Source organism: Castor canadensis, chromosome 2 (genome assembly GCF_047511655.1).
Source record: "Castor canadensis chromosome 2, mCasCan1.hap1v2, whole genome shotgun sequence".
Taxonomy (NCBI): Eukaryota; Metazoa; Chordata; class Mammalia; order Rodentia; family Castoridae; genus Castor; species Castor canadensis.
Window position 1 is genome coordinate 74,107,282 of NC_133387.1, and position 25,243 is coordinate 74,132,524.

General features: G+C 35.1%; 1 long non-coding RNA gene across 1 annotated transcript in view; it reads left to right on the plus strand.

The window, feature by feature from the left end:
* Positions 1 to 25,243, plus strand: part of LOC141417347 (uncharacterized) — a 203,905-nt gene that overhangs the window by 159,838 nt on the left and 18,824 nt on the right. Inside the window, exon 2 of the long non-coding RNA XR_012441875.1 lies at positions 21,282 to 21,344. This is a non-coding gene — a long non-coding RNA (uncharacterized lncRNA). The remainder of the gene's footprint in view (positions 1 to 21,281; positions 21,345 to 25,243) is intronic.

Genomic DNA, 25,243 nt, shown 5'->3' on the forward strand with positions numbered 1-25,243 from the left:
ACAGACACATTATTTAAAAGGCCTATTTTGCTGAACTAACTGATAATTGAGGGAAAAAAAAAAAACCGCTTTTATGCATGATGTATTACCATGGCATGGAATTTTGAGCCAGAAAGAGCTACTTTAATTTCTTTCTGCCTGTCTGCTCTGTCCATCCGCTATGTTAGCTTCACCCTCATGTTGGGTCCCTATGTGGTTGTAGGCTATTTATGACTTTTGATCAATAAGATATACATCAAGTAAGTTTGCTTCTTTTATCTTCAGTCTACTTATTTATATGGTTTAATGCTCTGTCAGGCATTGTTCATAGGAAACATTGTTATTTACAAGACTTAGGCTCTATTTGAGATCATTTGTGATAATTTCCTGGTTTCTAATATGGCATTTTTACAAAGGTAATTTATAATGATAATAGTTCTTGTAATGGAAATTTTCTATACACTGACTATATAAATATCAATAATTTGAGGGCACTAGTAGCTCATGCCTGTAATCTTAGCAGCTTGTGAGGCAGAAGCCAGGAGGATTGTGGTTTGAAGCCAGCCTGGGCAAATAGCTTGTGAGACTCTATCTCAAAAAAACCCATCACAAAAAAGGGCTGGTGAAGTGGCTCAAGGTGTAGGCCCTGAGTTCAAGCCCAGTATCATAAAAAAAATAATATATCAATAATCTGATTCTGACTTTATGTTATAGTTTTGTAAGGTGTTACCATTGGGGAAAATGGGGTAAAAAGTTCTATTTCTTACAACTATGCACAAATTTATAATTATCCCCAAAGGGGGATTAATTTTTTAAAACTCTTTAAAAATCTAAACTGCCAAATAGTTGACGATGGGAAACTTCCACTTATAGAAGTAATTCAGCTAAAGAATTAAGAAGACGTGATAGTATTAGGATTTTACCGTGTGTAGTCTATGATGGTTTATCTTGACAGTCAACTTGGATTGTAAAGAGCCCCCTGGTGTGTCTGTGAAGGCCATTCCAGAGGTGGGAAAATGGGGAAGACTCACCCTAAATGTGGGTGGACCATCCAACAGACTGAGGGCTCAAATGGAATAAAAGGGGAAGAAGGAGGCAGCTGCAAGCACAGGCATTCTCTCTCTGCTTCCTGACCACCACGATATGACTTGTTTTGCCCATCAAACTTCCCCACCAAGATGGAGTAAAACCTCTGAAACTGTGAGCAAAATAACTCCTCCTCCTTTAAGTTATTGTTGCCAAGGATTTTGTCACAGTGACAGAAACTGAATCATGCACAGTCTTTGCAAAATAGTAGACCTGGATCAGATTTCATTACTAACCACCATTGGCTCCTCTGGAATGAATGAAGTACATAGGCAGCAAACTATTGAAATCCTGTTAAAATATTTTATGAAAAATAAATCTGCATCTGTTGAGTAGCCCCCATCAGTACTCCATCCTGGCTACACTCTCTGGTAACCATTGTTCTATTCTTTTGGCAGGGAGGCAGTACTGGGGTTTGAACTCACAAGGCAAGTGCTTTACCTCTTGAGCCATGTCTACATCCTTTTTTCTCTGGTTATTTTAGACACTGGGTCTCACTTTTTATCTGCCTGGATTCCCATCCTTTTATTTTAAGCTTTCTGCCATCTCTGAGATGACAGGTGCATGCCACCATGCTCAGCTTTTTTCTGTAGAGATGGGGTAAAACTTTTATGCCTGCTGTGGTCTGGAACTGTGATGCTTGTGATCTCAGCCTCTCATGTAGCTTAGGAAGACAATGGTGCATGCTATACACAGTCATTGGTTCAGATGGGGTCTCCTAACTTTATTGCCTGGACTAGCCTTGAAACCACGATCTTCCAGATCTCAGCCTCCCAAGTATGTAGGAATAGCATAGTGGCACTCTGCTCACTATGCTATTCTTGACTTCCATGAGATCAACTTTTTTTAGGTGCTACATATGAATGAAAAGATGTGGTACTTGAAAAGTAACTCTTTTCACTATAAGCAAGTAATAATAAAAGATGATTACTAACCCTTTTTAGGTTAGTCTTAACAAAACAATGTTGTCATAATAAGAACACCATTAAGTGTAGTCAGGTACATTATTTGTAAACTGCCCTGACATTACTTGGATTTTTTAATATTGTTATTGGTATGTCAATTCATTGAAGTACTCCTATAAGAGATTCTTTTTGTTTTTTTCTTTTATTATTCATATGTGCATACAAGGCTTGGGTCATTCCTCCCCCCTGCCCCCACCCCCTCCCTTACCACCCACACCCACAAACCCAGCAGAAACTATTTTGCCCTTATTTCTAATTTTGTTGTAGAGAGAGTATAAGCCATAATAGGAAGGAACAAGGGTTTTTGCTAGTTGAGATAAGGATAGTTATACAGGGAGTTGACTCACATTAATTTCTTGTGTGTGTGTGTGTGTGTGTGTTACCTTCTAGGTTAATTCTTTTTGATCTCACCTTTTCTCTACTTCCTGGTACACTTCTCCTATTGGCCTCAGTTGCTTTTAAGGTATCTGCTTTAGTTTCTCTGCATTAAAGGCAACAAATGCTAGCTAATTTTTTAGGTGTCTTACCTATCCTCACACCTCCTTTGTGTGCTCTCGCTTTTATCATGTGCTCAAAGTCCAATCCCATTGTTGTGTTTGCCCTTTATCTATGTCCACAAATTAGGGAGAACATACGATTTTTGGTCTTTTGGGCCAGGCTAACCTCACTCAGAATGATGTTCTCCAATTCCATACATTTACCAGCAAATGATAACATTTCACTCTTCTTCATGGCTGCATAAAATTCCATTGTGTATAGATACCACATTTTCTTAATCCATTCATCAGTGGTGGGGCATCTTGGCTGTTTGCATAACTTGGCTATTGTGAATAGTGCCGCAATAAACATGGGTGTGCAGGTGCCCGTGGAGTAACCTGTGCCACAGTGTTTTGGGTATATCCCCAAGAGTGGGATTGCTGGATCAAATGGTAGATCAATGTCTAGCTTTTTAAGTAGCCTCCAAATTTTTTTCCAGAGTGGTTGTACTAGTTTGCATTCCTACCAACAGTGTAAGAGGGTTCCTTTTTCCCCGCATTCTCACCAACACCTGTTTTTAGTGGTGTTGCTAATGATGGCTGTTCTAACAGGGGTGAGGTAGAATCTTAGTGTGGTTTTAATTTGCATTTCCTTTATTGCTAGAGATGGTGAGCATTTTTTCATGTGTTTTTTGGCCATTTGAATTTCTTCTTTTGAGAAAGTTCTGTTTAGTTCACTTGCCCATTTCTTTATTGGTTCATTAGTTTTGGGAGAATTTTGTTTTTTAAGTTCTCTACATGTTCTGGTTATCAGTCCTTTGTCTGATGTATACTTGGCAAATATTTTCTCCCACTCTGTGGGTGTTCTCTTCAGTTTAGAGACCATTTCTTTTGATGAACAGACGCTTTTTAGTTTTATGAGGTCCCATTTATCTATGCTATCTCTTAGTTGCTATGCTGCTGGGGTTTCATTGAGAAAGTTCTTACCTATACCTACTAACTCCAGAGTATTTCTACTCTTTCCTGTATCAACTTTAGAGTTTGTGGTCTGATATTAAGATCCTTGATCCATTCTGAGTTAATATTGGTATAGGGTGATATACATGGATCTAATATCAGGTTTTTGCAGACTGCTAACCAGTTTTCCCAGCAGTTTTTGTTGAAGAGGCTGCTATTTCTCCATCCTATATTTTTAGCTCCTTTGTCAAAGACAAGTTGGTTATAGTTGTGTGGCTTCATATCTGGGTCCTCTATTCTGTTCCACTGGTCTTCATGTCTGTTTTTGTGCCAGTACCATGCTGTTTTTATTGCTACTGCTTTGTAATATAGTTTGAAGTCAGGTATTGTGATACCTCCTGCATTGTTCTTTTGACTGAGTATTGCCTTGGCTATTCGTGGCTTCCTGTGTTTCCATATAAATTTCACAGTAGATTTTTAAATGTCTTTAATGAATGTCATTGGAATTTTGATGGGAATTGCATTAAACATGTAGATTACTTTTGGGAGTATCGACATTTTTACTATGTTGATTCTACCAATCCATGAGCATGGGAGATCTCTCCACTTTCTATAGTCTTCCTCAATCTCTTTCTTCAGAAGTCTATAGTTTTCCTTGTAGAGGTCTTTTACATCTTTTGTTAGGTTTACACCTAGGTATTTGATTTTTTTTGAGGCTACTGTAAATGGAATTGTTTTCATACATTCTTTTTCAGTTTGCTCATTGTTAGTGTATAGAAATGCTAATGATTTTTCTATGTTGATTTTATATCTTGCTACCTTGCTATAGTTCTTGATGATGTCTAGAAGCTTCTGAGTAGAGTTTTTTGGGTCTTTAAGGTATAGGATCATGTCATCTGCAAATAGGGATATTTTGACAGTTTCTTTACCTATTTGTATTCCTTTTATTCCTTCTTCTTGCCTAATTGCTCTGGCTAGGAATTCTAGTATTATGTTGAATAGGAGTGGAGATAGTGGGCATCCTTGTATGGTTCCTGATTTTAGAGTGAATTGTTTCAGTTTTTCTCCATTAAGTATAATGCTGGCTGTAGGTTTGTCATATATAGCTTTTATAATGTTGAGGTACTTTCCTTCTATTCCTAGTTTTCTTAGAGCTTTTATCATGAAATGGTGTTGGATCTTATCAAAGGGTTTTTCTGCATCTATTGAGATGATCAAGTGGCTTTTGTCTTTGCTTCTGTTAATGTGTTTTATTACGTTTATTGATTTTCATATGTTGAACCACTCCTGCATCCCTGGGATGAAGCCCACTTGGTCGTGGTGAATAGTCTTTTTGATGTGTTGTTGAATTCAGTTTGCCATTATTTTTTTGAGAATTTTTGTGTCAATGTTCATTAAGGAGATTGGCCTATAGTTCTCCTTTTTGAAGGTGTTTTTGCCTGGTTTTGGGATAAGTGTAATACTGGCTTCATAAAATGTGTTCGGCAGTTTTCCTTCCCTTTCTATTTCGTGGAACAGTTTAAGGAGGGTTGGTATCAGTTCTTCTTTAAAGGTCTGATAGAATTCAGCAAATTATCCATTAGGTCCTGGACTTTTCTTTTTGGGGAGACTCTTGATTGCTGCTTCAATATCATTTTGTGTTATAGGCCTATTCAGGTGATTAATTTCCTCTTGGTTCAGTTTGGATGATCATATGTATCTAGAAATCTGTCCATTTCTTTAAGATTTTCAAATTTATTTGAATATAGGTTCTCGAAGTAGTCTCTGATGACTTCCTGGACTTCCATGGAGTTTGTTGTTATCTCCCCTTTTGCATTCCTGATTCTACTAATTTGGGTTTTTTCTCTCCTCGTTTTAGTCCGATTTGCTAGGGGTCTATCGATCTTGTTTATTTTTTCGAAGAACCAACTTTTTGTTTCATTAATTCTTTGTATGGTTTTTTTTGTTTCTATTTTGTTGATTTCAGCTCTTATTTTTATTATTTCTCTCCTTCTATTTGTGTTGGAATTTGCTTGTTATTGTTTTTCTAGGAGTTTGAGATGTATCATTAGGTCATTGATTTGGGATCTTTCAGTCTTTTTAATATATGCACTCATGGCTATAAACTTTTCTCTCAGGACTGCCTTAGCTGTGTCCCATAGGTTCTGCTAGGTTGTGTTTTCATTTTCATTGACTTCCAGGAACTTTTTAATTTCCCCTTTTATTTCATCAATGATCCATTCTCCATTAAGTAAGGAGTTATTTAGTTTCCAGCTGTTTGCATGTTTTTTGTCTTTACTTTTGTTGTTGAGTTCTACTTTTACTGCATTGTGATCAGATAGTATGCACGGTATTATTTCTATTTTGTTATATTTGCTGAGGCTTGCTTTGTGCCCTAGGATATGATCTATTTTGGAGAAGGTTCCATGGGCTGCTGAGAAGAATGTGTATTGTGTAGAAGTTGGCTGAAATGTTCTGTAGACATCAAGTAGGTCCATTTGACCTATTGCATATTTTAGATCTTGGATTTCTTTATTGATTTTTTGTTTGGATGACCTATCTATTGATGACAATGGGGTGTTAAAGTCTCCCACAACCACTGTGTTGGAGTTAATATATGCTTTTAGGTCTTTCAGGTTATGTTTGATGAAATTGGGTGTGTTGACATTGGGTGCATACAGGTTGATGGTTATTATTTCCTTTTGGTCTATTTCCCCTTTTATTAGTATGGAATGTCCTTCTTTATCTCATTTGATCAATGTAGGTTTGAAGTCTACTTTGTCAGAGGTAAGTATTGCTACTCCTGCCTGTTTTAGGGGGCCATTGGCTTGGTAAATCTTCTTCCAGCCTTTCATCCTAAGCCTATGCTTATTTCTGTTGGTGAGATTGGTCTCCTGTAAGCAACAAATTGTTGGATCTTCCTTTTTAATCCATTTTGTCAAACGGTACCTTTTGATGGGTGAATTAACCCCATTAACATTGTCAGTACTGATAGGTATGTGGTGATTTTTGTCATTTAGTTGTCTTAGTTGTTTGAAGGTTTGATTGTGTGTACCTAAGTTGAGGTTACTCTCTACTGTCTTGCTTTTTCTTTTCCTGTTGTTTAGTGCTGCCTGTCTTTTCATGGTTAAGCTGAGTTTCACTTTCTGTGTGCAGAATCCCTTGAAGAATCTTTTGTAGTGGTGGCTTTGTGGTCACATATTGTTTTAGTTTCTGCTTATCATGGAAGACTTTTATTGCTGCATCTATTTTGAATGATAGTTTTGCTGGGTAGAGTATCCTGGGGTTGAAGTTATTTTCATTCAGTGCCCGGAAGATCTCACCCCACGCTCTTCTTGCTTTTAATGTTTCTGTTGAGAAGCCTGCTGTGATTTTGATGGGTTTACCTTTGTATGTTACTTTTTTTTTCAATATTCTTTCCTTAGTTTCTGAACTTGTTGTTTTAATGATGATATGTTGTGGGGTAGTTCTATTTTGATCTGGTCTGTTTGGTGTCCTTGAAGCCTCTTGCATCTGTATGGGAATATCTTTCTCTAGATTTGGGAAATTTTCTGTTATTATTTTGTTGAATATATTACGCTTTCCCTTCGCTTGTACCTCTTCTCCTTCTTCGATGCCCATGATTCTCAAGTTTTGTCTTTTGATGGAGTTGGTGAGTTCTTGCATTTTCTTTTCACAGGTCTTGAGTTGTTTAATTAATAGTTCTCTGGGTTTTCCTTTAATTACCATTTCATCTTCAAGTTCTGAGATTCTGTCTTCTCTTTGTTCTAGTCTGCTGGATTGGCCTTCCGTTTTGTTTTGCAGTTCTGTTTCATTCTTTTTTCTGAGGTTTTTCCATATCCTGGGTCGTCTCCTCTTTAATGTTGTCTATTTTTGCCCTGAGTTCATTTATCTGTTTATTTATCATGTTCTCTCTTTCACTTTGGTGTTTATATAGTGCTTCTATGGTTTCCTTTCTTTCTTCTTTTGCTTTTTCAAATTCTCTATTTTTGTTGTCTTGGTATTTCTTGAGTGTGTCCTGTACATTTTAGTTGACCCTATCCAGTATCATCTCTATAAAATTCTCATTGAATACCTGTAGTATGTGTTCTTTTAAGTTATTCTTGTGGGCTTCATTGGGTCCTTTGGCATAGTTTATCTTCATTTTGTTGGAGTCTGGATCTGAGTACCTGTTTTCTTCATTCCCCTCTACTTCCTGTACTAATTTTTTGTTGTGGGGAAACTGGTTTCCCTGTTTTTTCTGTCTTCCCATCATTGTCTTTGGTGTTGTTACTGTCCCTGAACTGTGTGCAATTAAGTATTTTCTAGCTTGTAATAATAACAATGGTAATAATTAGAATGGAAGGGTGAGCTGAGATGGAAAGCAAGAAGTTAAAGAAAAGGGAAAAACAAATACACAGACAAGAGGGAGAAAACAGAACAAGGTATCAGACAAGAGAGTTTCAAAGGTATAAACAGGGAGCTTTAGTGTACTAATTGACAGTAAGCTGAACAGACATTAGAGAGACAGAGAGAGGATTGAGAATCAAAAATAAAAAATAAAGATAAGAATAAAAATAAAAAATAAGTAAATGAAAGAAAGAGCTATATATAAAAAGGAATTAAAATAAAATGTAGAATAGAAAATTAAAAAAAAAAACCAAAAAACCAAAAAATCAAATGCAATGAAGTTTCAGTCTTAATAATTTGGGTGTCCATCTCAGTCTCCAGTCCTGGAGATGGTGCCTCAGATATTGTTCTGTAGTTTTCTCATCAAAGGGGACACATAAAGTAGAACAAAACTACACACACACACACACACTCACACACACAAAACCCACCAAGTGTCCCAAGTTCAAATGCAATACAATTTCAGTAAGTTTTTCAGCATGCAGATGTATTTTGGTTGTTCTCTCATCAAGGTTAGGGAAAAAAAAAAAAAAAGAGTCTGGAGACAGGTCTGAGAATGGTATCTGCAGCTGTGGATTGCCTGCCCGCTGCTGTCAGCCTGCTGTTGCTGGCGGTGTTATTTATGCAGATCTTTGAGGTGAGCTTAGCACTCACCTGGCCCTGCAGGCTTTGATTACTCAGAGTTCTCCTGTGTGGGAGCCTCTGCTACAAGCTTTCCCCTTTCCAAGCACACTGGGAAAGGTGACACTGCACCTGCATTGTCAGGTCTGTGTGTTTATTTACAGGTCATGTGGGAGGTGTGTCTTCCCCCCCTCCTGTGATGTTTTCCTCCCACCGCCACTTTCACAAGCTTTCCTGCTCCTGATAACTGGGCGGTGCTGCTGCTCCTGCCAGCCGCCATGTTTGTTTATGGCTCACGTGGGAAGTGGGTCTTGCCTCCTCTCACAAGCTTTCCCGCTCCTGGTTGCTGGGTGTGCACCCGGCTCCTGCCGGAGCCTCTCTGGCCCGCCCGGCTTGTTTATTTACAGTCCTGGGAAGGATTCCCTTCCCCCAATCTTTGGCGCTCAGTGCATCCCACCCTCTTTCCCACGTGTCTTAATTGTTCTTATTGCTTATTAGCCAGTTTCTCTTTTTTCCCCAGGTGGAGGTCATTCTGTCTAGGGGGCTATACTGCTCTTGCCCAGGCTTGTCTGTGGGAGTACCATGGTACCATGAAGCTCACCTGGTCCGCATCTTCCCAAGCCGTCTGGGCGTGGGTGACTAGCGGCCTGGGGGCCCTCCTGGTTTCTCCATTTAACGTGAAGTGGAGATTCTCTGTGCCGGCTGGAGGTGTGAAGGGGTCAAAGTTATGCCTCTTCTCAGTGAGTATGCCTGCAAAGTGTGTCTCCAGCATCTCTCCAAGATTTCACTATAGGAGGCTCGCTTTCTGCTTCCTTCCTCTAGCTGCCATCTTGGATTCCTCTCTTGTAAGAGATTCAATACCTAATAGCTACTAAGTGAAGAATGTAGCTATGAATTACTTCCAAATATTGAATTTGGATATTTTATGAATCTTATTTTATACCTATGAAATAACTGGCAGGACATCTCCCTATTCTAACTGCCAAAGACTCTCAGTAACAGTCTGTTTTGAATATATGATGTTTAATACTCATCCAGTAAATCATAAACAAAGAATTTAGACTCTACTAATGTAAATGTCAAGAGTGAATATATCTGACATTATCATTAGACAAAGATGGATAAAATGGTACCCCATGAGTTAAAGGTAGATGTAACTGTCAGTTTGTCTTTCCCATTCTGTGGGAAGATCAGGTAACCTAAGAATATTGCAATAATCTACTTGAGTTTCTCCCTTTCTTTGGCCCTGAGTCGAACCATTTATGTGCTATGATGGCTATAGTTGAATACTGACTCATTGGACAATAATCCATTCAAATTCTTCCCTTTTTAACAACCAGATTTCCCTTGAGGTGTCATCCTTTCCATGTAGCTTTTTATTTATGGAGATAGGCTACATGCATTAAACCAATAAGCACGTTTTATTCTCCTGAACATGGTCTCAAAGGACTGCCAGTAGACTTAGTTGGTACAATCAGGATTATTGTGGTGATACTTGCTTGTTGTTCTGGGGCTTGTTATTCTTTTGACAGAAACCAAAGGAAAGGATGTGTGACCCCAGTCACAGCTGGGAGAGAGTGTAAAGCAACACAAGGACAAAACACTGAGCAGAAATAAAATATTGGTGAGGGCAGAGAAGAAATTGGAATGGAAAAAGTTCCTAATGCTCTCTTGAACTTCTGCCCTAGCTCACCTTGAAGCATACCATCCTTATGAAATCCCAGTGGGAAAGTCCTTTCAAGTACGATGATATGTCTGGTCACATGTGCTAGGGCAGAAAAGACCAAGTTTTGTGCTTGTGCATGTGTGAGCAAGGAGGCAGGGAATGTGGGACCTGGAAGGTGGGAGGACTGTATAATAAAAGTGCTTAAACAAGTGTCTCACATGTCTGTACTACCCATGGTTTAGGGGAATCAATTTGAAAAACTATAGAGATTCATTGGCATTTTAAACACTTCCCAAATTGAGAATCACACAAGATGTTTCCCCTGGAAATTTCCACACATAGAAGGAATACCCAGAATATTTTCCAAATCAGAGAAATAATACAATGCACTTATTATATAATTATGATCTTCATTTAAATCTCTTTCATAAAAACAAATGATGACTTTGTGGCCCTGTTAAGCTAACACTTTCAAGCTGATCTATGGCTCCTGTTCAGCTGACAGATCTTTAACTTCTTTCACATAGTTTCACTGTTTTTATAATCATGGTGTCAATATTTGATTTAAGGCTTGACCTGGATTTGATATACTGTGCCTATAGAAACTTATAGGGATAATAAGATTTAGGATAGTAATTTCAGTATAACAATAATAACCACTTTTGGAAAGTTTAACATGACTCCTCAATAGGTAAATTTCTTTGCTAGGATAGCACCATCTATTACTCTTTCTTATATAATTTGTGTAATTGTCAAATAATTTATTAATGTCAATTTTGTCAACTGATTCCTTATCTCCCAAAGGTAGAGACCATATTATCTAGACATACCATTAGCTTCCTGAATCCTACCACAGTGTATGGCATTTGGTAGGTTCAATTGGTGTTGGGTAGATGAGAAGAGGGGAAAGCATGAAGTGGCGTAGGAGACAGGTGAATGATAAGAAATGCCATAAGTAGGAGTGAAATGATATCACCACACCAAGTAAACCTGGATGAATTTCATGTAATTATCATTACACACTCTATGAATGTAAAGGAATAAATTTTAATTTATAACTCAGTAATTTTTGAAGGCAGTAAATAAATCCAATTAATCTATTTAAATTTCAAAGCATAATTTCATATGGATTCTGTTTTTCTTTTTTATTTCATGTGTAACTCACTTCAAATATTAGATCCAGATGGTGAAATCTCAAAGGTTTAATATTTACATGCAGTGCAAAGTTCTTTTCCAAATCAAATGTAAAAGCAGCATTTTATACAACCTAGTCCCAAAACTGTGAGCAAAAGCATGACAGTCCTCAAAAATAAGACTACTAAGACTTTACTTGTTTCTTTGTAATAAAAATGACCTCTAATTCTGTATTTCATCCATCCTATGAAGTCTCTTCATGCCCTTACTTGCCACAGCTTCAGAAAAAGCCAAAAAAAAAAAAAAAATCCAAAAGTAGGTAAGAATTAAAAGGGAAAGATTTTTCTCTTAGTAATCCTTCAGTTGCCAACTTCTTGTTACTATCCACCCACTGCCAAGGAGGGAGGGAGGGAGGGAAGGAGAAATGGAGAGAGAGAGAGAGAAAGAGAGAGAGAGAGAGAGAGAGAGAGAGAGAGAGAGAGAGAGAGAGAGAGAGAGAGAGATGAGTTTTGGTATGTTCAACAGTAATTAAAAATCAGTTCTCTTTAAATGAAGACTTCTTGCTTCTTCATCAGTAAAAGATAGTCTACTAGTAGCACATAAGCAGTACTCAAGAAACCAATTACTGTCCAAAATATCTAACAATACTACACAAGAAACTTGCTCTTTGATTTGTGGTAGTAGGTACTGTTTCATGGAATCTTCTCTGTGTATGGTTTTGCTTCTCTCATATTTAGGAAGCCCACATATTTTGCTGAAAAATGTAGCTACTTTTTTACATCCTCATGCCACATACTCTTGCTACTCTGGTATTCATTTTTATTTTCATTTTTCTGCCTCTTTGTTGTATCTTCTTCTTTCTTTCTGTTTCCAATTTGAAATGGGAGAGTCAAAGACTCAATTTCTTCAGACAATGAAGGAACTTTATTGATTCATGGTAAACCAATGTGGTGTATTAAAGAATGAAAATAACAGGAGAGAGGGACTCAGACCCTAAAGATGGTCATCAGCATTCAAGACAACTGTCATATTTCAGATCTTTGTTACTCTTTACTTTAGGCTCCAATATGTATGTATATATGTAGAATAATTTTTACTCTTACCTGTCATGTTTCATTAATAGTCTCTTATCCTGCCAGGTTTCCTATTTCTATTTCTCTTCTCACTATCTGTGTGTTTACTTGTCCTTTACTCCTGAAATAGGTATTCTAATGAACTGAGTTAATTACTATCATCTGAATATTTAATGCTAGACCTCATTATGGGTAGCTTTCTTGTTTGTGAATTGACTCTTTTTGTGTAATATTTGCATCCCTAATCCAAAATGCTATAGAAGCTCAGTGTTACATGGGTCCTATGGTTGATCTCTCAGACAAAATTGTGAATTGGGCTATTTCTCTTGGAAAGAGCGTTTGTAGGATTGACATAGTTAATATGAACAGTTCTGTGACTTCCAACATTTAAATCCTTGTATTCGTGTGTACAATAGCCATATAAATATAATTCAAGTAACAAATGAAAAAGCACAAAGATATTTACTCTGATTTGCTTATGTTATGTAGCTTCATTGGCTATAACACAACAAATTAATGGTTTTACAAAGGTGAAAGGTTATATCTCTCTTATACAAAGGAATTTTTCTCTATGTCTCTTTCTATATCTTTATTACTTCATGTCCTCTCTTTTAATATAACGTGCTTATTAATCACAGCCAATGTTAAGTAAAAATTCTGTTCTGAGAATATGATATTCAGTTAAGTTCAAGGTTGGTGATATTGATAGGGACATTACAAAAAAGAGTAAAAATGAAAATCTCAAATCCTTAATAATTGACAATATGACAGTGCTCAACTTCAACTAAATTCTATACCATGGTTAAATGACTAATAGATATCTATGAAAATATATGAATTCATATACATTTTGCTTCTAATTGCTGAAGAGTTTTCCCTTAAACTTATAAAAGTCATATTCTATATTCTAATTTATCTACATCATGAATGATTCAGGATTTATTATGTGTTGTGCAAAAAGAAGGAAGCTATAGTTTTACCTCCTCTAACTTCTCTTAACACCTTCCAGTTTTTGTTGATATTATATTATTCTGAACACACAATATTAATAATATTATTTTTTTATGTAAAAATAATAAAAATGTGGCAACAAGTTCTGACTGCCTACTCTGCTCTGGTATCTGATTGTTTGCACTACTGAATTAAGTGAATCTGGTCAATTTGAAATGTGTGATCCTAGTGGGAACTACTGGTGTGGATATGTGAGTTGTGAGGCTTTCACTTTTTATAAGAAAGCCTAGACATAACAGTGGTCTGTGAGAAGCTCCGATGTTAGCACTTAAAGATAATTTGATGCTTAATGATTTGCGGTCCACAAATAACTCTTTCTCAGGGTGTTCACAACTCATACACACTTTGCATACATGACATTAACCCCGTGTGAAAATGTATGATCTCCCAGAATTTCAAGAGGCTGAGCAGGAGTTAAACTTGTGGGATGAAGCTCCCTATTTTCTAGAGTAGAATAGTAGAAGAAACATAAGGAACCAGTAGATTTCCTTCCGTCAAAGTGGGGGTAGTCCAGGAAGATAAGCAGTTGCCAAGTGGATAAGAAGCTAATTCCTTCAATTGTTTGAGGGACAACCCATCTAAAGTATACCCAAATGGCTGATCTCAGCTTCAGAAGACAATAATGACATAATCAAAAGTTATAACAAATAAAAACACAGTTAAGGTTGGCAGTGGCCTGACAGGAAGGTCAGCCACTGCAGACAGCTGACTGGAGGAGACAGAAAAAAAAGATTTGAACAAACAATAAATAAACAGAAAATTAAGTTATGCTATACCTAAATCTTATGATTTTTAAATTGAAAACCATGATAAACAAATCAAAGGAAAGAAAAATCAATAAAAAGAGTATAGTGAAATTAATGGTATGAACTGGTCCAAGTAGAATCCAGACATTGATCTAGATGCAAACCACTGGTGGGAAAGTAGTATGCTAGATGACAAATCTACTTTTGCTGGGTCCCAGAGCTAATGCCTATAGTAATACCTGGCAAACAGTTTGCCAGCCCAGGCAAATAGTTTTTAAGACCCCATCTTAAAAATAGCAGGAGCAAAATGGACTGGAGGTGTGTTTCAAGTGTTAGAGCACCTGCTTTGCAAGCATGAATCCCTGAGTTCCAATCTCAGTCCCACCAAAAATAAATAAAAAAAGAGTAGATAAGTAAATGATAAATAAAATAATTAAATCCACTCTTACTTCTGTTTCTTTACGTATAAAATGAGGATAATACTATCTTTTAGGACTACTACAGTTAAAAGTGTTAACATTTACAAAGTGTTTTAAACAATTCTTAGTACAAAGTAAATGCTATGTAAGTATTTGATAAACAAATAAGACAAATAACAAAATCCAAACACTTGTTATTTGAAAACATCAATAAAATAAATAAACACTCTCTGTGATTGTTTAATTAAAAAGGAGAAAGAGAGGAAACACAAAATTGGAATGCAAAAGTAAACAACCTCAAATATAAATAAATTAAATGAGTCATGCATGAATATCACTTGCCAACCTATGGTAATTTGAAAGTCATGATAAAGGAATTTTTTTCCATTTAAGCATAAATGATCAATATTGACTCTCAAGAGGCTTAAAAACCTGAATGGATCTATTATAGAAGTACACACTGTGAAAGGATCAGAAGGATTTCCACTTACATTATTTTTAAACCTAAAGATAGATAATTTCAAACAGTTTCCCTTATTTCATGCTTAAAATGGAAAATCTTCAAGTTTATTTTATTAAGGTAATAAAAGTTAACCTTGGTACATGACTAAACTAGGACAAAATTGAAAATAAAAACAATCTCACATTTGATGCAAATGTTCAAAATAAAATGTAGAACTCAGCCACAAGATTAAGGACAATGGATTTTTTGACCACAAATGTCAGGGGTTGTTCAAAATCAAGACACTGAAGTTACATAAATATTAAGTAGCTTGTGTATTCATCTAGTAAGTAAGAGATTTTCAGCCTTACTTGTCCACTCGTGGTACAAATAATGATATAATAATGATGAATATTTATCATTTACACCAGCTAACCTCTATTAAAACTGTTCTGTTTTGTTCCTTAGAAGTTAAAAGATTCATCTTACAATTTTGCTATTTGTATTATATTTTGTATTTTTGTATTATATTGTATTATATTGCAGCAAGGACCTACATGTTAGGAATGAAGCTGTTTTGGAGGCTAAATGCAAAAATAAAATGGTTGGTATTGTTATAGAAGAATAAGTGGGGACAAAAAGAACAAAGGGAGACAGACATTTTTAGATTGTGGCTGGCCTGAGAGAAAGGAGGATACCATGATCTACTTTCAACAGAAGTGATAGAGGAAAAAAATCTACAGGGAAAGGTTTCCCAAAGACGTCAAGGGCTGGGCTAAAGTGAAGCAGAAGTGGCAGTTTTATCACTGTGGAAGACAAATGTAGTAGCACTTCTCATTTATTTAGTATTCAGGATTTCAACCTTAATTAGGATTCCTTTGTCACATCATTCATCAAATATACTTGAAGAAATGGAAATTAACCTCAAAGTTTCTGTCGCCTCAGGCATGCTTCCCATTCTTTCACTCATTTCAGTGTGTTGTGAAGTACAGAGTTGACTTGGAAATGTTTTAGATGGAATAAGTAACATCCAAATGAAGAAATCACACATTAGAAGCAATTCTGACAGGGATAGCAGAAAGAAACTATTTAAATGGTTACTAAATGTAACTATTTGTTGTTGGTGTTTCAGCCAGTGCTGAGATCAAGGAGCATTTTTTTTCCCCAAAATATTCTGCTACTTTGATTTGCACTCTGCTACTTTGATTTGCAAAGATTCTTTTAAAAATTACTTTAGAAATTGTTCTTGCTCATGATATTCCACAACACGTATGCTGTTAGTAACGTGGCTATTCTCTCGAAGGGGTGTGTATATTTTTATTATGATTTACCATGTGAAATATAGAGAATGAAGGACTATTAATTCAATAAGTATATTTAACTACTCAAGGCATCAAGACTCTTTTCAACTTTCTACTCCCTAACAAAGTTCCAGCTATCCATCAAAACCTTCTCCTGTGTCATGCCTTTTGATAACTATGACCCAGGTAGAATGGAGTCTTTTTTTATCTACTTTATATCTGTAGTCCTTGGCACATACATCTTATAAGAATTATCGATGTATATAAATGTGTAATATATACATGTTATACATATATCTACATAGAACATAAACATAAAAATGCAAGAACAGTGTCATATATCTATATGCATATATATATATATATTTCCATCTCCAAAATCTATTAACTCAGTATGCCTTTATTATTAGCCATAATCTAATTCCATAAATAAAGAAGTGAATATATGAATAAGCTTTAAGTTACAATATAGTCATTAGTAGGTATAATCATAGCATACTTATTTTATTGGGTGATTATAAAATCAAATATTTTTAAGTCTTTCTGAAGTAATATAGAGTGTATTTTATTGCTAGTTTTACCATGGATGTTTGTGGATTTTTATTCTGATAGCATAATTAATGCAATAACTCTATGTGGGGTAAGCAAATACCAGGCATGGAAATGACTTTGGGTCCTTGACTTATTTTAGGGCTTACCAGTGTGGTGTGACCTCACCTAAGTTTTTAAACTTTTAACAGTTGGTTCTTCATCTGAAAAATGTGAATAACAATGTGATGTATTCCACAAAGCTATTTATTCAAATTAAATGAGGTAAATTAGTCCCATGCTTGAAGGAATGTCCTCAATAACTTCAGTTGTTTCTATCATTAATATTGACTGGCATCTTTATGAATACTTAGCTAATTTCACTAGGCACACCCCTCTTCTTCCACCTACATTTTAAAATAAGATACTGGATTCCCAGTGCCTGAATTATAAAGGTTTTCACATTTTTTCAGTGTGTATTATGGCTGCACTTTGCTTAGTGAAATCTTACATTTTACCCTAAAATATGGATATAACCATGAGGACAAAGAATTTCATAATTTTTTGAAGAGGCTCTATAAGTGTATAGAGTATGCTCTAAAGTAAAATAAAAAGTCCCTGTATATGAATATCCAGTGGGAAAAAGATCTGCGGATTTATGAAAACAAAGTTGAGTGTTGGCTTAAGAAACCCTGAGAATATTCTTACCTGTCTGAGAATGTCCTCTGTGACATACTTCAGAGTTGTCAGTCAGTATTTTTGATCATTAGCCATCTGTGATTATTTTAATTTTTGCCAGCAGGAGAAGGAACTCTTTTCTACTCAGGAGCTCTGTTATTACAATATAATTTATATGTAAAGAGCTCATTTCATCAGTGAGAGAAACATTTACACAGGTTTTTTTTAAGCTTTGAAAGAAATTTGTGACATCATCTTTTCACATTCTCTAACTCAATACCACTGTTTCTCTGACTTGGTTGGTTTTTTTTTTTTTTTTTTTTACATTTATCTTCTCATTTTTCCATATAGAAATTCTGCAGCACCCAGTCAACACTTTTAAGAACAGGATTAAAGTTTACTTCTATAAATAGAAAACCTCATATTTATGTGATTGCTATTTTAAAACTTAAAACTTACAGAAAAAAATTCAACTTTGTAGTGATGCTGAAGTATTAAAGAGAAAACCTCTACCTCTATTTTAGAATTCTGTATTAAATAGTTTATAAAATGACCATTGACATTTAAGCAATAATTATGAAATAAGGTCACGTTTTGAGGGAGAGAAAAAAAAATTGAGAGTTTGAAAATTAGTGTTTCTAAGTCATAGCATGAGTTAGGATTCACAGTCATGGAATCACTTCCAGACCTCATCCCAAGCCTGCTTCTGATTTCAGTTTGACCTTCAGCAAGTCAAGAACTCCCTCAATCACTTTACCTATAATGTGGGATAATAATGTTTGACTGAATATCATTATTACAAAGATTAATACATTAATGTTCATAAAATGTAGTCCATGTATTAAAAGGCACTGTACAAAAGGAAGACTGAATACCTGGGTCATTATTGCAGAGTGGTTTGGTGAGATGAAGTGAATTATTGATCATCTACACAAAATTTTAGATCTCAAACTTCACAAAACAAATTTCAAGTTTCAGGATGGAAGTTACTAGAAATTAATGCTTTACAAGATCCCATGACATTTCTTAGGGGATCAGATACTATATTTTGTCTTCTTTCCTGATGAAGGGGCACATTATTTTCTCAGCAGAGATGACTTGTGAGGAAATTACTGGTAGTCTGAGGACACTCCCATCCAGTTTTTTTTTTCCCCTTTACATCTACTTAAGTCTTTCCCTGTCATGGAGCTCCTACTCACATAGTTTAAAGAGAGCCCTCATTCAATTTCAGAGGGGTTGGAAGCTAACTGGAGCAACAGCAAACACATACTTCTCTCTGAGAGCTTCCATGCCTAGTTTAATAAATAATTAGATGTGGGTTTGGGATGCTTGCCTACCATGAGTGAAGCCCTAGGTTTTACTCCCAGCACCAGAAAAAAAAAAAAATCAAAGCAACAATTTGTGTTTATTTAGACAAAATTTTATTGAGAAGTTTTAAAATAATGCCAAGAATGTCTTTGTTGTTTGTTTGTTTATATCTAGGAGTGGTGATTAGAGAGGGGCTGTGTAAACACACACACACACACACACACACACACACACACACACTCACAAGGAGAACTTATAGGGAAGGTTGTTTCCGGAAATACTGCTCAAGTTGGTGAAGAAGCAGAAGTGCTTTCTGACAAATAGCAGGCAAAGTAGCCCACTGCTCAAAATAACTCTCACTCACCAGGTCCAGTCCCACTGAAAACTAACCTAATCTGTATCCAATTTAGCTTCTGAACTTAATGTTCTTGGATCTAATCAACCTGGAACATCTTCCCCATGGAAATGTTAAGATCAGTCACGATATCCAGAAATGTCAACAGTAATGACAAGTAATTGTCATACATACCTTCAAATCATTTGCCTGTTAGAGGTGGTTTCTTAAATTTGAAATAAACAAAAATATTTCAGAGGATGGATCTTTATGAAACAGACACAATGTATGCCAATCATTTTGTAAAGAATGGTGATGTAAGGTCAATACTCTTGTAGATATAATTTTGTCCCCCAAATAAAGCTAAAGAATTACTATTATATTTAAAACCTAATTATAGTTTGCACACTGTATCTACTAAAAGATTGAGACAGTTTTTCTCACTCTGAGTTTTCTTGACCTTGTCCAGAGCTGCCAAAATCATGATTCTTATACATTGTCTAGTCATATACCAAAGAAACAAATGGCAACCTGTTACCATGGCCTCATGGTGACTTGTGTTCATGGCCTGAAAGGCAATTCCACCCAGAAATAGTCAGAAATCTCAGCCAATTTATCCAACTCTGCCCTTCCACTCAGAAGTGAGGAACAATCAGGTCAAATAGAAAAAAAACCCAAAAAACTGTAATTAAACTCTGTAAGATTTAAAAAACAAATGAGTTAATGATTTTATTTCTATGCAAATAAAAAATCTTCAGGATAGATCAAATGCAATTTTTGCTTCCATATTGCCAAACTTTGATTTGATTGATTCTATATTTATCCCCATGTGGCAGCTGGAGCACTCACTTTAGAGAGAAACTTTCCTAATTCCAGTCTATCAAGGAAAATCTGCAAGTTAAAAACTCACTTTTATCAGCAGGCATTTGGAGAATGGCAGGTGGCAAATAAAGCTCTTAGTGGGTTATTCTAATTGCATTTTCTTTTACCCTCATAACTTAAAAAGTTCTAAGAACAGGGAGAGGACAACTTTATATCATTTTGACAGTTGTGGATACATCTTTCTCAAATGAACCCTCTGAAGTTTTCACTGACTCTCAGTATGAAGCAGTTTGAGGATGGTTGTAGCTTGTGTAATGGATATATATGAAGAAGAATCAGGAATAACTGTTGTTATTATGAGCCATTTTAATAGCGTCCTCTAATTTTATTTTCACAATTTTCATTACTGATTTCTTACTTTAAATTGAGACCAGATAGGTAAACTTCAAAGTAATAAATCATGACATTTGAAGAACAGAAAATTATGATGAGGTAGAATTAGGAGGTTTAAATGAACATTAGTGGTTTTAATCTGAATCTTCTTTTTGTAACAATATTTAATTTAATTATAAATCAACCCCCAAATCTGTTTATTGTTTCTCTGGGTATTATATACTATATAAAGAAATTGTTGCCAGAAATATTAAGTAATTAAGTAGTAATTCCATTTTAATATAATGATATTTTTCTGTTTCATATTTTTTAAGTAACTGAAGCAAAGAATCTTGAAATTTAGTGTGACAACCTTCACAGTAGCCACTTACCCAGTAAACAGCTTCCTACTTAGGATTTTTAAAAGCAAATATGCATGTATCATGTATTTAGAAATATGTAAGCACTTATACTTTCCCCAGTATCTTTTAAATCTGGATGAGAAATGTATTAATACTGCTTATGTGAAATTAAAAAGTCAAATCACAACAATAACGTGCTTCTCACTCACCTTATATTATGGCTTTCCATACTTACTCTATCTTTGCAACAGGCTGCCTTTACTTAGAGTTTAAGTATCCATTTTTCATCAATAACCAAATAATTACATTTACAGGTTTTCAAAATTCATCCATGCTTCATAATCCTCACAGAAATTTCTTCAACCTGGTATCACTTTTCTTAAACAGTTAAAAAACAAAATTGCTTCAAGGGTAGTAAATACAATGTGTGATGGAAATGTAAGGAAACAGATCCCACACTTGGCTGACTGAATTAAGAAGGTTAAGAGGTTGCATTTTTTCTGACACTTGACAGTAAATTTAAATGGTGACAGAAAATGTATAGAAAGATAAGTGAATGTGGTGTATTCTGGGAACTCTGAGTAGCTCTTAATTATTGTATTTAGTTTTAATTATTCTATTTATCTTCCGTAGGTGTTTTGAAACCTTGCAAAAATGCATGATGAGCTTTGTTGCAGAGACGGACCTAAATGAGAGGTGAGAACTAAGTCAAAGGGCATCATATAATATGTCAAGAATCTTAGATTTGTCTATTCTCATTTCATTCCCTTCCCTCTATTATGCCCTACTGTTTAAAAGCCAATAAAAATTCTCTGTCGCTCAAGTGTTACTCAAGTGACTATATTTATTTGTTAAATAAATGAGCAATTTTGTTTGCTTCTCTTCAAGGAAAAGAGCATGTCTTCTAATGTCAGTTTCAAAACTGTTTTTTAAAAATAAATCCACTACATTTTATAATGCAAGTGTGCAAAGTTTTCATCCAGCCCTCTGTCCAGCTTTGGCCAAGTTCATTAGATTTTATCATTGTCAGAGACACCTCTCCATGAGGCCAGATGTATCAGTTCAGACCTATTCAGACTTATCTCTACATTTCCATGTTGCCTTGGGAATCTAATATAAATTTCCAGTAAAATGTATGTTTTTTGGATTAATACACATGGACAACCTTTCAATAATATTCTCTTTTATCCTCAGGGATAAAACAGAAGCAACTGAAATTGAATAAATCTGTCATGATAGACATTATCCTAAATATGTGTTTGACAGTTTGTGTTATTTCTATCTGTTATATGTGAGGATATTACTGTTAGGACATGTAAGTATTATTGAAGAAAAGCAAGTACCAGTGATGTTAGTGAAAGATAAGTAGTACACTGCAATGCCCAGAGCAGGTTGTGTTGTGTGGAAAATAATACCCTGATAGTGGGAACACATGTAGCCAGTAAAATGGCATCTGAACACTAATAACAAGAAACTGGCTAATGTATGATTAATTCCTAAACTTTAACATAGGCTACAAAAAGATACAAAAATTGATTATGTTTGAGTTTTTCCTATTTCTACACAGTGACTGGATAATGAGATAGGCAGTTTCTATTCTCTGATTTCAAGAGGCAGAAATGAAAAACCTCAATACCCTAATCCAGAGCTGGTTGAAAAGTAAGAAAGCCAAGTGGCTGACTTTATGAACCTGCTTAGGTTTAGGCACTAAGAGATGGAATTAATCTATTACAGTGGATGTCTCATGCTCTTCTATGTATGTACAGGCTGGGAGAACTGAGCAGCTGTCAGAAACACTTGTCAATGCAGTCTTTTCTTTGTATAGACTCCTAGTCATAAGAAATATTCTACCTTTAGGAAAAATGGAATATGATTATTGTTTCATGAAAGCTTTGGTATTAATTCTTGGGTGTCAAGAATGCTCAATTTGATCAGCACTACAAAGTATAAAGAGCCAAAAAAATACACCTTAGTTTTTGTGGACAAAAAGCTTTTGTGACATAAGGCAGGAGTCATTTTATAACATATGCATTTCTTGGAGGAGAACTTTATAATAGGAGTGGTCATCTATTTTAGTTGCTTCATATGTGTACATTCTGTGTCATTAACAAGTACAGAGAATGAAAACTTATAAACACTCAATTGTGAACTAAGATGTGTGCTTCATGTAATTGTGAGTCTCCTTGAAGACAGCGTTTAAATTTGTTAGTAGCATTTGTTCCGAAGATGGTTTGAGGTATGAAGTGAGTGATTAGCTTTTTAAAGAATTTGAAGATTTGCTCACTGTGTGCAAATTATTTAGATTTCTTCAAATGACACACAGTACTCAATTTAGCTAGAATTCTACTAACTCATTTTTTACCACTACCCATTTTTCTATTGAAGTATCAATGTTTCAGTGTGGTTACACTAGTGTTACAGATACATGGATAATTAACCTAACAAGTTATAGAGTGTTCAACTAGTTCAATAATTTGATAGAAAATGAATGCAATGTCAATGTGAACAAATCTCAATATAATTAAATTAAAAATCACTACTTAAAAAAGAGCAAAATACATAAAAACAAATGGAATAAAATGAAATTTCTTGAGAACCTAAAATTAAGTCCTGATTCATTTGTGAACAATGAATAATTACAGGGTCATTACAGGTTTTAGAAATAAAATACAGAGATGCCACATATTAAATCTGGTAGAATGATACAAAAGTGGATCTTGGAAGTTATACCCTCTTGGAAGTTATACCCTCAGATGCATAAAAAGACAAAACCTGCTAACATTCTCAACTCAACAAAGTTGAGAGTAGTTATAAGTTATAAGTTGTTGGAAGTAGTTGTAAGTTAGAGCATAATTTACAGTTTTAAAGAAATAGCACAATTTTAAAACAAGATGGGGGAAGCATATTATATTAAATATAAAGATATAGTTTCAAGTAGAGTAATGAAAACATTATGATATTGACATATGAGTAGAGGCATGAAATTTAGAGTAGAGGTTATCTATTATTCATTTCATAATATAAGGATAAATTAGGAAAGATAAATCAACCAACTGAATACCAAAAATTAATCATCTATTCAAAAAAGTCAATAGGTATTCATTATATAAAACAGGGAAAGAAAATTTTGCAAACTAGAAAGGAAATCCTCTTTACCAAATAAACCAAAAGATTCATAAACGAAAAATGATGAGAAATAATGTGTTTGCGCTAATGTCTAAAGCATGGTAAAGATGATTTTTTTCCATTTAGAAATAATACTTGTAAGAATTGGAAAGGAACTCACAAAACTGTCTTTATTTTCTATATCATGTTGGATTCAGCAAACGTCACAAGTAAAAATGCAATTAAGAATCGCTGTGATATTACTGAGGTTGCAATAGCAGAAAGCAGCTATCACAACAAAAAAAGTGCTTTTTTTGTTGTTCAATTTAAAAGTATGAGCAAGGGTGTTGCATGACTAGGCTTTGAGAAGGATGCTGCTCTGTTGCTGATGGTACTCCCTGAATTCAGGGAAGGGACCCAATAAAATAGGGCTAAGGTCTCTGCAAAGGGCAATGAGAAGGGTAGAAAATTGTTGGAAAACTGAAAATTGGAACCAAGTACTACCACTGATAAGGGTAAGCTGTCCCGAGGTGTCAAACCCTTGATTGAGAAATAAATAATAAAAACAGTAAATAAGGCAGGAATAGAAAAGAAACATACTTTTCTTTCCTCAACCACATTTCTGGGTTTTTCGTAGTATTCTCCACTGGCAGAGCCAAATAGAGAATTAAGTGCCAAAAAAGAAACATGGTTTTCAGTGTTTCACTGTGTCTCCACAGAAGAGGATGGATGGGTGAATTGGAAACTGTCATTCATAAGCTCAATAATTGGCACGTTTGCCAAATATATTACTGTCCAATTGATTAATAAATGATTGTGAGCCAAATCCTAACTTATACATACATGTTTTTATTACTTGTTCTAGTGACAGGAATGATTTATAATTAATTACTAAGCCCTATTAAAGGATAAAGGAAAATGTAAATAAAAAGCAGCATCTTGGATTAAAAACTCAACAATATGTCCTATAAATCAAATCCCAATTGACCTTCTCAAGAAACTTAAAAAATGCTCAAAAAAATTTTTTTGCTCACAATATATTTAATGAATTTCTTCCGTCCTCCATCCCTTGCATATTTTTAAATCTTTTTTTAATACATGTGTATATTTTGTTTGGGCTACCTCCCTCCATCCCCCCACCGGCTTCCTGGCAGAACCTGTTCCACCCTCTTGTTGACAATATTAAAGGAAGAAGATAAACGGGAAAACATCCTTTTCCAAATTTCAAGACATATTTTAAAGTGGAGTGATTTTGATATATTGACATATGGGCCGACAAATAGATAAATAGAACATAATGGAAAATCCCAAATCAGATCCATGCACATTTAGAAACATGTCAGAGAAAATATTATGAATGAGGAGAGAAGGGATTTATTGTGAAATAAGTACTATCAGGCAACTGATTGTTCATGTAGAAAAATGAAAATTGGATAACTATTTCAGAGTTCACACACAATAACTAGTTCATTTACAATAGATTAAGAACT